Raw genomic sequence first — 13,290 nt, forward strand, 5'->3', positions numbered from 1 at the left:
CACTTCAGAGGTGTGGGGAGCAAAAGCAGGATACTAGGCATGATCCCTGCTCACAGCACCACCAGAGGGATGGGCAGACCACCTAAGCCGCCCCTCTAGCCCCACCCGCCGATCTACCCCTACCCTCACCCCATTTAAGGGACCAGTGCAACGCACCCTCGCCATTCCCAGGAACGAGCGAGGGCACCTGTTACTTGCTTTTGCTCCCTCATGCTGCAGCATGAGTCCCAATAAAGCCTTGCCTAAATTCCCCCTCTGGCCTCTTATCAATTTCTATTGATTAAAGAGTCCAAGAACCCAGGTTGGTAACAGCTGAGCTCCAGGAGGCCCTAGCCATGCCTGAGGGTGAGTGTTTGGAAGAGAACTCGCCCAGCCCAGCCTGGGGACCAACCAGCTTGCAGAGGTGAGTCACGTGGTCCTCATCTTCTCGGTGAGTTTCAGCTGCTCAGCCAGGTCGCGGCTCTCCGGAAAGTCACAGAGCGGGGCGTCTGGCGGGCAGCTTCCACAGAGTCCTGGGTTTTACCCCACTCATCTTGGGGTGGCTTCTGCACGTCCAGGAAGGGGGCACAGCCGCCCCGCTGGCTTTGCATTTTCAAGGCTGGGCTGGGCACCCTCGCGCTTCTCCTCGGCCAATTCGTGGAAAAAATGGCCCACGCTCTCCAGAGCCACGTCGTCTCGGTGGAAATAGGAGCCCAGAGAGAGGTAGGTGTTGAAGGCCTGCAGATGCAGGTTGCCCGGGCCGTGGACGGTGACCTCCATCTCGGTGGAATAATTGCGACGAATCTGGGAGCTCATGGTTGATTGGTGATAAGGCGCTAAGCTCAAAAAATGGTGTTGGCTGGTCCCGGTGGCTGAGGATAGGTCAGTGGTTGGTTCTGAAGGCTGCGACTGGATAAAGGTTGTAGAGTGGTCAGAGGTGTCAGTGAAAATAATCCGTAAACAATCAATAATAAGAATAGAAATGTTTTATTTGAGCCTAACTGAGGTCTAGCCCGGAATCCCACTTGCCAGATTACTCTGAGAAACTACTCCAGAGAAGGAGGGTTTTCAGCGCAGGTTTATATCTTGTCAGAACAAAGAACACTGAACGAGTCAGGATTACATTTCTTTAAGATTCCCCAAAAAAGAACAGGGAATTCCCTGGCGGTCCAGTGGTTAGGACTTCACGCTCTCACTGCCAGGGGCCCAGGTTCAGTCCCTGGTCAGGGAACTAATATCCTGCAAGCCGCCCACTGCGGCCAAAACAAAACCAAAAAACAAAACATATCAGCATGTACACAGTGAGTCAGTGTGGTCTTGACACCTCGGAAGGCAGTCTTACATTCAAAGGAGTACCAGCATTGACATCCCAGGAAGAGGGGCATTTAACCTTTAACATGGATATTATTTACTTCTGGTCAATGTGCCCTTTCCTTTAATAAGTTTTTTTTAACATCTTTATTGGAGTATAATTGCTTTACGATGGTGTGTTAGTTTCTGCTGTGTAACAAAGTGAATCAGCTATGAATCAGCTATACATATACATATATCCCCATATCCCTTCCCTTTTGGGTCTCCCTCCCTCCCACCCTCCCTATCCCACCCCTCTAGGTGGTCACATAGCACAGAGCTGATCTCCCTGTGCTATGCGGCTGCTTCCCACTAGCTGTCTATCTTACGTTTGGTAGTGTATATATGTCCATGCCACTCTCTCACTTTGTCCCAGCTTACTCTTCCTCCTCCCCGTGTCCTCAAGTCCATTGTCTATGTCTGTGTCTTTATTCCTGTCCTGCCCCTAGGTTCTTCAGAACCTTTTTTTTTTTTTAAGCTTCCATATATATGTCTTAGCATAAGGTATTTGTTTTTCTGACTTACTTCACTCTGTATGACAGACTCTAGGTCCATCCACCTCACTACAAATAACTCAATTTCATTTCTTTTTATGGCTGAGTAATATTCCATTGTATATATGTGCCACATCTTCTTTATCCATTCATCTGTTAATGGACACTTAGGTTGTTTCCATGCCCTGGCTATTATAAATAGTGCTGCAATGAACATTGTGGTACGTGGCTCTTTTTGAATTATGGTTTTCTCAGGGTATATGCCCAGTAGTGGGATTGCTGGGTCGTATGGTAGTTCTATTTTTTAGTTTTTAAAGGAACCTCCATACCGTTCTCTATAGTGGCTGTATCAATTTACATTCCCACCAACAGTGCAAGAAGGTTCCCTTTTCTCCACACCCTCTCCAGCATTTGTTGTTTGTAGATTTTCTGATGATGCCAATTCTAACTGGTGTGAGGTGATACCTCATGGTAGTTTTGATTTGCATTTCTCTAATAGTTAGTGATGTTGAGCAGCTTTTCATGTGCTTATTGGCCATCTATATGTTTTCTTTGGAGAAATGTCTATTTAGGTTTTCTGCCCATTTTTGGATTGGATTGTTTGTTTTTTTAATATTGAGCTGCATGAGCTGTTTATATATTTTGGAGATTAATCCTTTGTTGATTTGTTTGCAAATTTTTCTCCCATTCTGAGGGTTATCTTTTCATCTTCTTTATCGTTTCCTTTGCTGTGCAAAAGCTTTTAAGTTTCATTAGGTCCCATTTGTTTATTTTTGTTTTTATTTCCATTTCTCTAGGAGCTGGGTCAAAAAGGATCTTGCAAAAAAAAAAAAAAGGATCTTGCTGTGATTTAAGTCATGGAGTGTTCTGCCTCTGTTATCCTCTAAGAGTATAATAGTGTGTGGCCTTACATTTAGGTCTTTAATCCATTTTGAGTTTATTTTTGTGTATGGTGTTAGGGAGTATTCTAATTTCATTCTTTTACATGTGGCTGTCCAGTTTTCCCACACCACTTATTGAAGAGGCTGTCTTTTCTCCATTGTATATTCTTGCCTCCTTTATCAAAAATAAGGTGACCATATGTACGTGGGTTTATCTCTGGGCTTTCTATCCTGTTCCATTGATCTATCTTTCTGTTTTTATGTGCCAGTACCATACTGTCTTGATTACAGTAGCTTTGTAGTATAGTCTGAAGTCTGGGAGCCTGATTCCTCTAGTTCCGATTTTCTTTCTCAGGATTGCTTTGGCTATTCGGGGTCATTTGTGTTTCCATACAAATTGTGAACTTTTTTGTTCTAGTTCTGTGAAAAATTCCATTTGTAATTTGATAGGGATTGCATTGAATCTGGAGATTGCTTTGGGTAGTATAGTCATTTTCACAATGTTGATTCTTCCAATCCAAGAACATGGTATATCTCTCCATCTATTTGTATCATCTTTAATTTCTTTCATCAGTGTCTTATATTTTCTGCATACAGGTTTTTTTTTTGTCTCCTTAGTTAGGTTTATTCCTTGGTATTTTATTCTTTTTTGTTGCAGTGGTAAATGGGAGTGTTTCTTTAATTTCTCATTACATGTGTATAGGAATGCAAGAGATTTCTGTACAGTAATTTTGTATCCTGCTACTCTACCAGATTCATTGATTAGCTCTAGTAGTTTTCTGGTAGCATCTTTAGGATTCTTTACATATGTATCATGTCATCTGCAAACAGTGACAATTTTCTTCTTCTTTTCCGATTTGGATTCCTTTTATTTCTTTTTTCTCCTCTGATTGCTGTGGCTAAAACTTCCAAAACTATGTTGAATAATAGTGGTGAGAGTGGGCAACCTTGTCTTGTTCCTGCTCTTAGTGGAAATGGTTTCCATTGAGGATGATGTTGGCTGTGGTTTTGTCATATATGGCCTTTATTATGTTGAGGTTAAGTTCTCTCTGTGCCTACTTTCTGGAGGGTTTTTATCATAAATTGATGTTGAATTTTGTCAAAAGGTTTTTCTGCATCTATTGCGATCATCATATGGTTTTTCTCCTTCAGTTTGTTAATATGGTTTATCACATTGATTGATTTGCATATAATGCAGAATCTTTGCATTCCTGGGATAAACCCCGCTTGATCATGGTGTATGATCCTTTTAATGTGCTGTTGGATTCTGTTTGCTAGTATTTTGTTGAGGATTTTTGCATCTGTGTTCATCCGTGATATTGGCCTGTAGTTTTCTTTTATGGCATCTTTGTCTGGTTTTGGTATCAGGGTGTTAGTGGCCTCGTAGAATGAGTTTGGGAGTGTTCCTCCCTCTGCTATATTTTGGAAGAGTTTGAGAAGGATAGGTGCTAGCTCTTCTCTTAATGTTTGATAGAATTCGCCTAAGAAGCCATCTGGTCCTGGGCTTTTGTTTGTTCAAGAATTTTAATCACAGTTTCAATTTCAGTGCTTGTGATTGGTCTGATTGTATTTTCTGTTTCTTCCTGGTTCAATCTCGGAAGGTTGTGCTTTTATAAAAATGTGTCCATTTCTTCCAGGTTGTCCATTTTATTGGCATATAGTTGCTTGTAGTAATCTCTCATGATCCTTTGTATTTCTGCAGTGTCAATTGTTACTTCTCCTTTTTCATTTCTAATTCTATGGATTTGAGTCTTCTCCCTTTTTTCTTTTCTTTTTCTTTTTTTTTTGGTTTTTGCTTCCTTTTTTTTTTAACATCTTTATTGGGATATAATTGCTTTACAATGGTGTGTTAGTTTCTGCTTTATAACAAAGTGAATCAGTTATACATATACATATGTTCCCATATCTCTTCCCTCTTGCATCTTCCTCCCTCCCTCCCTTCCTATCCTACCCCTCCAGGCGGTCACAAAGCACCGAGCTGATATCCCTGTGCTATGCGGCTGCTTCCCACTAGCTATCTACCTTACGTTTTGTAGTGTATATATGTCCATGCCTCTCTCTCACTTTGTCACAGCTCACCCTTCCCCCTCCCCATATCCTCAAGTCCATTCTCCAGTAGGTCTGTGTCTTTATTCCTGTCTTACCTCTAGGTTCTTCATGACATTTTTTTCCTTAAATTCCATATATATGTGTTAGCATACGGTATTTGTCTTTCTCTTTCTGACTTACTTCACTCTGTATGACAGACTCTAGGTCTATCAACCTCATTACAAATAGCTCAATTTCATTTCTTTTTATGGCTGAGTAATATTCCATTGTATACATGTGCCACATCTTCTTTATCCATTCATCCGAAGATGGGCACTTAGGTTGTTTCCATCTCTGGGCTATTGTAAATAGAGCTGCAATGAACATTTTGGTACATGACTCTTTTTGAATTATGGTTTTCTCAGGGTATATGCCCAGTAGTGGGATTGCTGGGTCGTATGGTAGTTCTATTTGTAGTTTTTTAAGGAATCTCCATACTGTTCTTGATAGTGGCTGTACCAATTCACATTCCTACCAACAGTGCAAGAGGGTTCCCTTTTCTCCACACCTGCTCCAGCATTTATTGTTTCTAGATTTTTTGATGATGGTCATTCTGACTGATGTGAGATGATATCTCATTGTAGTTTTGATTTGCATTTCCCTAATGATTAATGATGTTGAGCATTCTTTCCTGTGTTTGTTGGCAGTCTGTATATCTTCTTTGGAGAAATGTCTATTTAGGTCTTCTGCCCATTTTTTGATTGGGTTGTTTGTTTTTTTCTTATTGTGCTGCATGAGCTGCTTGTAAATTTTGGAAATTAATCCCTTGTCAGTTGCTTCATTTGCAGATATTTTCTCCCATTCTAAGGGTTCTCTTTTGGTCTTGTTTATGGTTTCCTTTGCTGTGCAAAAGCTTTGAAGTTTCATTAGGTCCCATTTGTTTATTTTTGTTTTTATTTCCATTTCTCTAGGAGGTTGGTCAAAAAGGATCTTGCTGTGATTTATGTCATGGAGTGTTCTGCCTATGTTTTCCTCTAAGAGTTTGATAGTTTCTGGCCTTACATTTAGGTCTTTAATCCATTTTGAGCTTATTTTTGTGTATGCTGTTAGGGAGTGATCTAATCTCATACTGTTACATGTACCTGTCCAGTTTTCCCAGCACCACTTATTAAAGAGGCTGTCCTTTCTCCACTGTACATTCCTGCCTCCTATCAAAGATAAGGTGACCATATGTGCATGGGTTTATCTCTGGGCTTTCTATCCTGTTCCATTGATCTTTCTTTCTGTTTTTTTGCCAGTACCATGCTGTATTGATTACTGTAGCTGTGTAGTATAATCTGAAGTCAGGGAGCCTGATTCCTCCAGCTCTGTTTTTCATTCTCAAGATTGCTTTGGCTATTTGGGGTTTTTTGTGTTTCCATACAAATTGTGAAATTTTTTGTTCTAGTTCTGTGGAAAATGCCAGTGGTAGTTTGATAGGGATTGCATTGAATCTGTAGATTGCTTTGGGTAGTACAGTCATTTTCACAATGTTGATTCTTCCAATCCAAGAACATGGTATATCTCTCCATCTATTTGTATTTAATTTCTTTCATCAGTGTCTTATAATTTTCTGCATACAGGTCTTTTGTCTCCTTAGGTAGGTTTATTCCTAGATATTTTATTCTTTTTGTTGCAATGGTAAATGGGAGTTTTTTCTTGGTTTCACTTTCAGATTTTTCATCATTAGTGTATAGGAATGCAAGAGATTTCTGTGCATTAATTTTGTATTCTGCAACTTTACCAAATTCATTGATTAGCTCTAGTAGTTTTCTGGTAGTATCTTTAGGATTCTCTATGTATAGTATCATGTCATCTGCAAACAGTGACAGCTATACTTCTTCTTTTCCAATTTGGATTCCTTTTATTTCCTTTTCTTCTCTGATTGCTGTGGCTAAAGCTTCCAAAACTATATTGAATAAGAGTGGTGAGAGTGGGCAACCTTGTCTTGTTCCTGATCTTAGTGGGAATGGTTTCAGTTTTTCACCATTGAGGACGATGTTGGCTGTGGGTTTGTTATATATGGCCTTTATTATGTTGAGGAAAGTTCCCTCTATGCCTACTTTCTGCAGGGTTTTTATCAGAAATGGGTGTTGAATTTTGTCAAAAGCTTTCTTTGCATCTATTGAGATGATCATATGGTTTTTCTCCTTCAATTTGTTAATATGGTGTATCACATTGATTGATTTGCATGTATGGAAGAATCCTTTCATTCCTGGAATAAACCCCGCTTGATCATGGTGTATGATCCTTTTAATGTGCTGTTGGATTCTGTTTGCTAGTATTTTGTTGAGGTTTTTTGCATCTGTGTTCATCCGTGATATTGGCCTGTAGTTTTCTTTTATGGCATCTTCGTCTGGTTTTGGTATCAGGGTGTTAGTGGCCTCATAGAATGAGTTTGGGAGTGTTCCTCCCTCTGCTATATTTTGGAAGAGTTTGAGAAGGATAGGTGCTAGCTCTTCTCTTAATGTTTGATAGAATTCGCCTAAGAAGCCATCTGGTCCTGGGCTTTTGTTTGTTGCAAGAATTTTAATCACAGTTTCAATTTCAGTGCTTGTGATTGGTCTGATTGTATTTTCTGTTTCTTCCTGGTTCAATCTCGGAAGGTTGTGCTTTTATAAAAATGTGTCCATTTCTTCCAGGTTGTCCATTTTATTGGCATATAGTTGCTTGTAGTAATCTTTCATGATCTTTTGTATTTCTGCAGTGTCAGTTGTTACTTCTCCTTTTTCATTTCTAATTGTATGGATTTGAGTCTTCTCCCTTTTTTTCTTGATGAGTCTGGCTAATGGTTTATCAATTTTTTTTATCCTGTCAAAAACCAGCTTTTAGCTTTATTGATCTTTGTTATCATTTCCTTCATTTCTTTTTCGTTTATTTCTGATCTGATCTTTATGATTTCTTTCCTTCTGCTAACTGGGGGTTTTTTGCTCTCCTTTTTCTAATTGCTTTAGGTGTAAGTTTAGGTTGTTTAATAGAGGTATTTCTTGTTTCTTGAGGTAGGATTATATTGCTATAAACTTCCCTTTAGAACTACTTCTGCATCCCATATGTTTTGTGTTGTCGTGTGTTCATTGTCATTTGTTTCTGGGTATTTTTTGATTTCCTCTTTGATTTCTTCAGTGATCTCTTGGTTATTTAGTAACGTACTGTTTGGGCTCCATGTGTTTATATTTTTTACAGATATTGTCCTGTAATTGATATCTAGTCTCATAGCATTGTGGTCAGAAAAGATACTTGATATGATTTCAGTTTTCTTAAATTTACCGAGGGTTGATTTGTGACCCAAGATATGATCTTTCCTGGAGAATGTTCTGTCAGCACTTGGGAAGAAAATGTATTTTGCCATTTTCGTGAGGAATGTCGTATAAATATCGATTAAGTCTCTTTGGTCTATTGTGCCATTTAAAGCTTGAGTTTCCTTATTTATTTTCATTTGGATGATCTGTCCATTGGTGTATGTGGGGTGTTAAAGTCCCCTACTATGAATGTGTTTCTGTCGATTTCCCCTTTTATGGCTGTTCGTATTTTCCATATGTATTGAGGTGCTCCTGTGTTGGGTGCATAAATATTTACAATTGTTATATCTTCTTCTTGGATCGATCCCTTGATCATTATGTAGTGTCCTTCCTTGTCTCTTATAATAGTCTTTATTTTAAAGTCTATCTTGTCTGAAATGACTATTGCTGCTCCAGCTTTCTTTTGATTCCTATTTGTATGGAATATCTTTTTCCATCCCTCACTTTCAGTCTGTATGTGTCCCTGAGTCTGAAGTGGGTCTCTTGTAGACAGCATATATACAGTCTTGTTTCTGTATCCATTTAGCTGGTCTGTGTCTTTTGGTTGGAGCATTTAATCCATTTACATTTAAAGTAATTATAGATATGTATGTTCCTGTTACCATTTTCTTAATTGTTTTGGGTTTGTTCTTGTAGGTCTTTTTCTTCTCCTGTGTTTCCCACTTAGAGAAGTTCCTTTAGTGTTTGTTGTAAAGCTGGTTTTGTGGTGCTAAATTCTCTTAGCTTTTGCTTGTCTGTAAAGATTTTGATTTCTTGTCAGATCTGAATGAGATCCTTGCTGGGTACAGTAATCTTGGTTGTAGGTTTTCCCCTTTTATCACAAAAATGTCCTGCCACTCCCATCTGGCCTGCAGAATTTCTGCTGAAAAATAAGCTGATAACCTTATGGGGATTCCCTTGTCTGTTATTTGTTGATTTTCCCTTGCAGCTTTTAATATTTTTTCTTTGTATTTAATTTTTGTTAGTTTGATTAATATGTGTCTCGTTGTGTTTCTCCTTGGGTTTATCCTGTATGGGACTCTCTGAGCTTTCTGGACTTGATTGTCTGTTTCCTTTCCTATGTTAGGGATGTTTTCGACTGCAGTCTCTACAAATAATTTTTCAGGCCCTTTCCCTTTGTCTTCTTCTGGGCCACCTATAATTTGAATGTTGGTGCATTTTATGTTGTCCCAGAGGTCTCTGAGACTGTCGTAATTTCTTTCCATTCTTTTTTCTTTATTCTGCTCCTCGGCAGTTATTTCCACCATTCTGTCTTCCACCTCACTTCTCCGTTCTTCTGCCTCAGTTATTCTGCTGTTGATTCCTTCTAGTGTATTTTTCATTTCAGTTATTGTGTTGTTCATCATTGATTGTTTGTTCTTTAGTTCTTCTAGGTCCTTGTTAAACATTTCTTGTATCTTCTTGACCCATGCCTCCATTCTGTTTCCAGGATCTTGGATCATCATTACTATCATTACTCTGAGTTCTTTTTCAGATAGATTGCTTATTTCCTCTTCATTGATTTGGTCTTGTTAGACTGTACCTTGCTCCTTCTTCTGCAGCATATTTCTCTGTCGTCTCATTTTGTCTAACCTATTGTGTTTGTGGTCTCCTTTCCACTGGCTGCAGGGTCGTAATTCCTCTTGTTTCTGTTGTCTGCCCCGTGGTGAGTGAGCTTCGTCCAGGGGCTTGTGTAGGGTCCCTGGTGAGAGGGACTGATGCCTGAGCCCTGGTGGGTGGAGCTGAGTCTTTTCCCTCTGAAGGGCAGGGCCGCATCAGGTGGTTTTTTGGGGGTGTCTGTTAGATTAGTACGACTTTAGGCAGCCTGTCTGCTGATGTGTGGGACTGTGTTCCTGTCTTGCTGGTTGTTTGGCATGAGGTCTCCAGCACTGGAGCCTGCAGGCAGTTGTGTGGGGCCGGGTCTTGGTGTTGATGTGGATACCCCTGAAAGTGTGCATGCCAATTAATATTCCCTGTGCCTAGGAATTCTCTGGCTGTCCAGTGTCCTGGACTTAGTCCTTCGCCCCAGGAGCCCAGGCCTGACCCCTAGCCAGGGAACCAAGAGCACACAAGCTGTGCAGTATGGCCAGAGGAAAAAGAAAAGAAAAGAAAAAACAAACAAAACCCAAGACAAATAGCAAAAACAACAGCAAACAAATAGCAGCCACCACAACACACACACACACAGAAAGAAAAAAAGAAAGAGAAAACAAAAACAAGAACAAACAAAAGAATTAAAAAATGAGAACAATGAGGACTAAACTAACAAAAACAAAAATTGAAAAATAAAAGAAAAACAGAAAGTAGACAACAAAAAAGCAAACATAAAATATATCCATAAAAACAATCAAAAAAATAAAATAATAAAATAAAAAACGAAAAATACAAAACAACAAAAAAGTAAAATAAAAATAGAAAAAAATATTTAAAAATAAAAAAAATTAAAAATAAAAGATAGGTCTTCCCTGGTGGCGCAGTGGTTGAGAGTTCGCCTGCCGTTGCAGGGGACACGAGTTCGTGCCCTGGTCTGGGAAGATCCCACATGCCGCGGAGCGGCTGGGCCCGTGAGCCATGGCCGCTGAGCCTGCGCGTCCGGAGCCTGTGCTCCGCAACGTGAGAGGCCACAACAGTGAGAGGACCGCGTTACCACACACACACACAAAAAGGTAAAAAATAATAAAAGCAACAACACCAGTGACTGAACAAAACGGAACAAAAAAAGAATAATAGTAATAAGATTATTTTCCTGGGGCCTCTTCTGTCAGTGTCCTTGCTCCCGCAGTGAGCCAGAGCCCATCTCTGCCTCCGCAGAAGGCCTTCCAATACTTCTAGGTACGTGTCTGGATCTGCTGTGGCCACTGTAGGGCCAGCTCAGACTCTGACTGGCCCAACTCCCAGGTGTACTTGCCCCCAAAGTCCATTGCTGTGAAGGCTAGGCCAGTCTCAATTGTGGGAACAGTCATTGTCTATTAAGGTATTCCACAGATGCAGGATTTACCAAACTGATCCTGGGGATTTAATCTGTGGCTTGTGCAACTGCCTAGAGAGATTTCCTTTCCTCTTCCTTAGTCACACTGCCCCTGAGGCTCCGCTTTCATTTTGACCCCACCTCTGTGTGTGGGCCACCCTCAGGCATCTGTTCCTTGCCCAGGTGAGAGGGAGTGAAAGCAGTGGCTGCTTGGGGCACACTTACTCACTCAAGCCGGGGAGCGGCACTGCAGCCACAGTTGGGGTGTGTGTGAGTTTCCTGTAGTGGCAGAACCAGCAGGCAGTTGCAACAGACTGTGGTGTGCTCCCTCTGGCTGGAGCCCCTCCCAGTGCCTGCGGAGGCAGGAGCTGGCATGTGGGGGAAGTGGCAGCCCTGCCCTCCCCCTGCACACCTCTCAACACTGGTGCCTCGATTTTCAGGCAGACCATGCTTCTTCTAGGGGTACTCCCGGCCGCGCATCCCCGCATTCCTGTCCCGTCTGCTGTATCCGTGCAGCCAACAGCACTCCTCTCCCTGGATCCATTCGCCAAACACCACACTCTAGTACTCAGCCCCCACAGCATTGGCAGACTGTGTCCCAGGCAGGGGCACCCAGGGCTGATTTCCAAGGAGGCTTTGGGATGGGCGGCACTCAGGCCCCTGGAGCCCATGGGTGGAGACCCTGGCCTGAGGGGTGGATGGGCCCACTCAGATGGGAGCCCCTCCCAGTGCTGGTGGCTGGGGAAAGGGGTTGTAATGGCGAGTCTGCCACTTGCACACCACTCACCAGTGACACCTTGCTTCTACGGTGCCCCAGGCTTTTTCTGCAGACTTTGTGGGGCTCCTTACTCCTGTCCCTTCAGGCTGTCTTTTCACAGCCAGCAGCTGTCCCTTCCCTGTGTCCGTGCTCCAAATCCCATTTTCCAGCACCTGGCCCCCTTCGCAACAGGAGACTTGTGACTCAGGCTGGAATGCGCAGTGCTGTGTTGTAGACTATGCATGCAGTTCTTACTTTGTCCTGCCTTCCACAGACCATCCATGCATGGAGACCATGCATTCTCCTTTGATCCCCCAAAGTTCTTTTTCTGTCCCAGCTGATTTCCCCACAGTGAGGAAGTTTTTCTGCATGTGGGGACTTCCCTTTACCTGCAGCTTACCGCCAGGGTTGCTGGTCCCTTTTTGATTCCTCTTTTCTTTTGTTCTTCTGTCTCTTATCCTACCTGGTTGTGAGGGGATTTTTCTTGTCCTTTTACGTGTCCAAAGTCTTCTGCTAATGTTCAGCAGGTGCTCTATGAGAACTGTTCCATTTGTAGATGTATTCTTTTTTTTTTTAAACATTAAAAAAAATTCTATTAACTCTTCTTTTTTTAATAGTTGTTTTATTTATTTGGTTGCGCCGAGTCTTTGTTGTGGCAGGTGTGCTCCTTAGTCGTGGCAGCCACGCTCCTTAGTTGCAATGTGCCAGCTCCTTAGTTGTGGCTCACCGGGTCCTTAGTTGTTGCATGCAAACTCTTAGTTGCGGCATACGTGTGGGATCTAATTCCCTGACCAGGGATTGAACCCGGGCCCCCTGCATTGGAAGCATGTAGTCTTGACCACTGTGGCACCAGGGAAGTCCTTGTAGATGTATTCTTGATGAACTTGTGAGAGCTGACGGATTCTGTGTCCTCCTATTCCGCCATCTTGACTCCTCCTGCCTAAATTGGTGAACTTGAAGTAAGCAGATTGCTCTTCATAATTGGGTGGGCCTCATTCCATTAGTTGAAGATCTGAACAGAACAAAGAGGCTGGCCTCCTCAAGGAAGAGGGATTTCCCCAGCACACTGATTTGGAGTTTATCTGCACTGTCAGCTCTCCTGTGTCTCCAACCTGCTGGCCCACACTGCAGATTCCATATTGTATGAGCCAATTCCTCATAATAGCTCTCCTACATGTATACACATTCTATTGGTGCTGTTTCTTGGGAGACACCTGTCTAATACACATGGTAACTGATACATTTGCTGATGTAGTTTATCTTTCCACTGAACCACCTCTTACTTCATCCTTCTAAAACTGCTACATTTTGGCTAGTACAGAACCTGTCTCCCCACAGAGCTGCTGAGTCTTCTTACCCTCATCCCTTTTTCCTGCTGAGGAGACCAAACCATCAATGCACCTCCATTCCTTCTAGGTCCCTGTTGTTATCACACTAGAGACTCTTGCCACCTGCCTATGGCTAAAGTAGTGGATGGAGACCTCATGAGGGTCTTCTTGCAGCACCTGAGAATAGA

At 41.9% G+C, this 13,290-nt stretch overlaps 1 pseudogene; it reads right to left on the reverse strand.

The window, feature by feature from the left end:
* Window positions 1-329: 329 nt before the first annotated feature.
* On the reverse strand, window positions 330-795 carry LOC115851096 (ferritin light chain pseudogene; annotated as a pseudogene).
* Between the last annotated feature and the right edge of the window lie 12,495 nt (window positions 796-13,290).

Source organism: Globicephala melas, chromosome 7 (genome assembly GCF_963455315.2).
Source record: "Globicephala melas chromosome 7, mGloMel1.2, whole genome shotgun sequence".
In the NCBI taxonomy this organism is placed as follows: Eukaryota; Metazoa; Chordata; class Mammalia; order Artiodactyla; family Delphinidae; genus Globicephala; species Globicephala melas.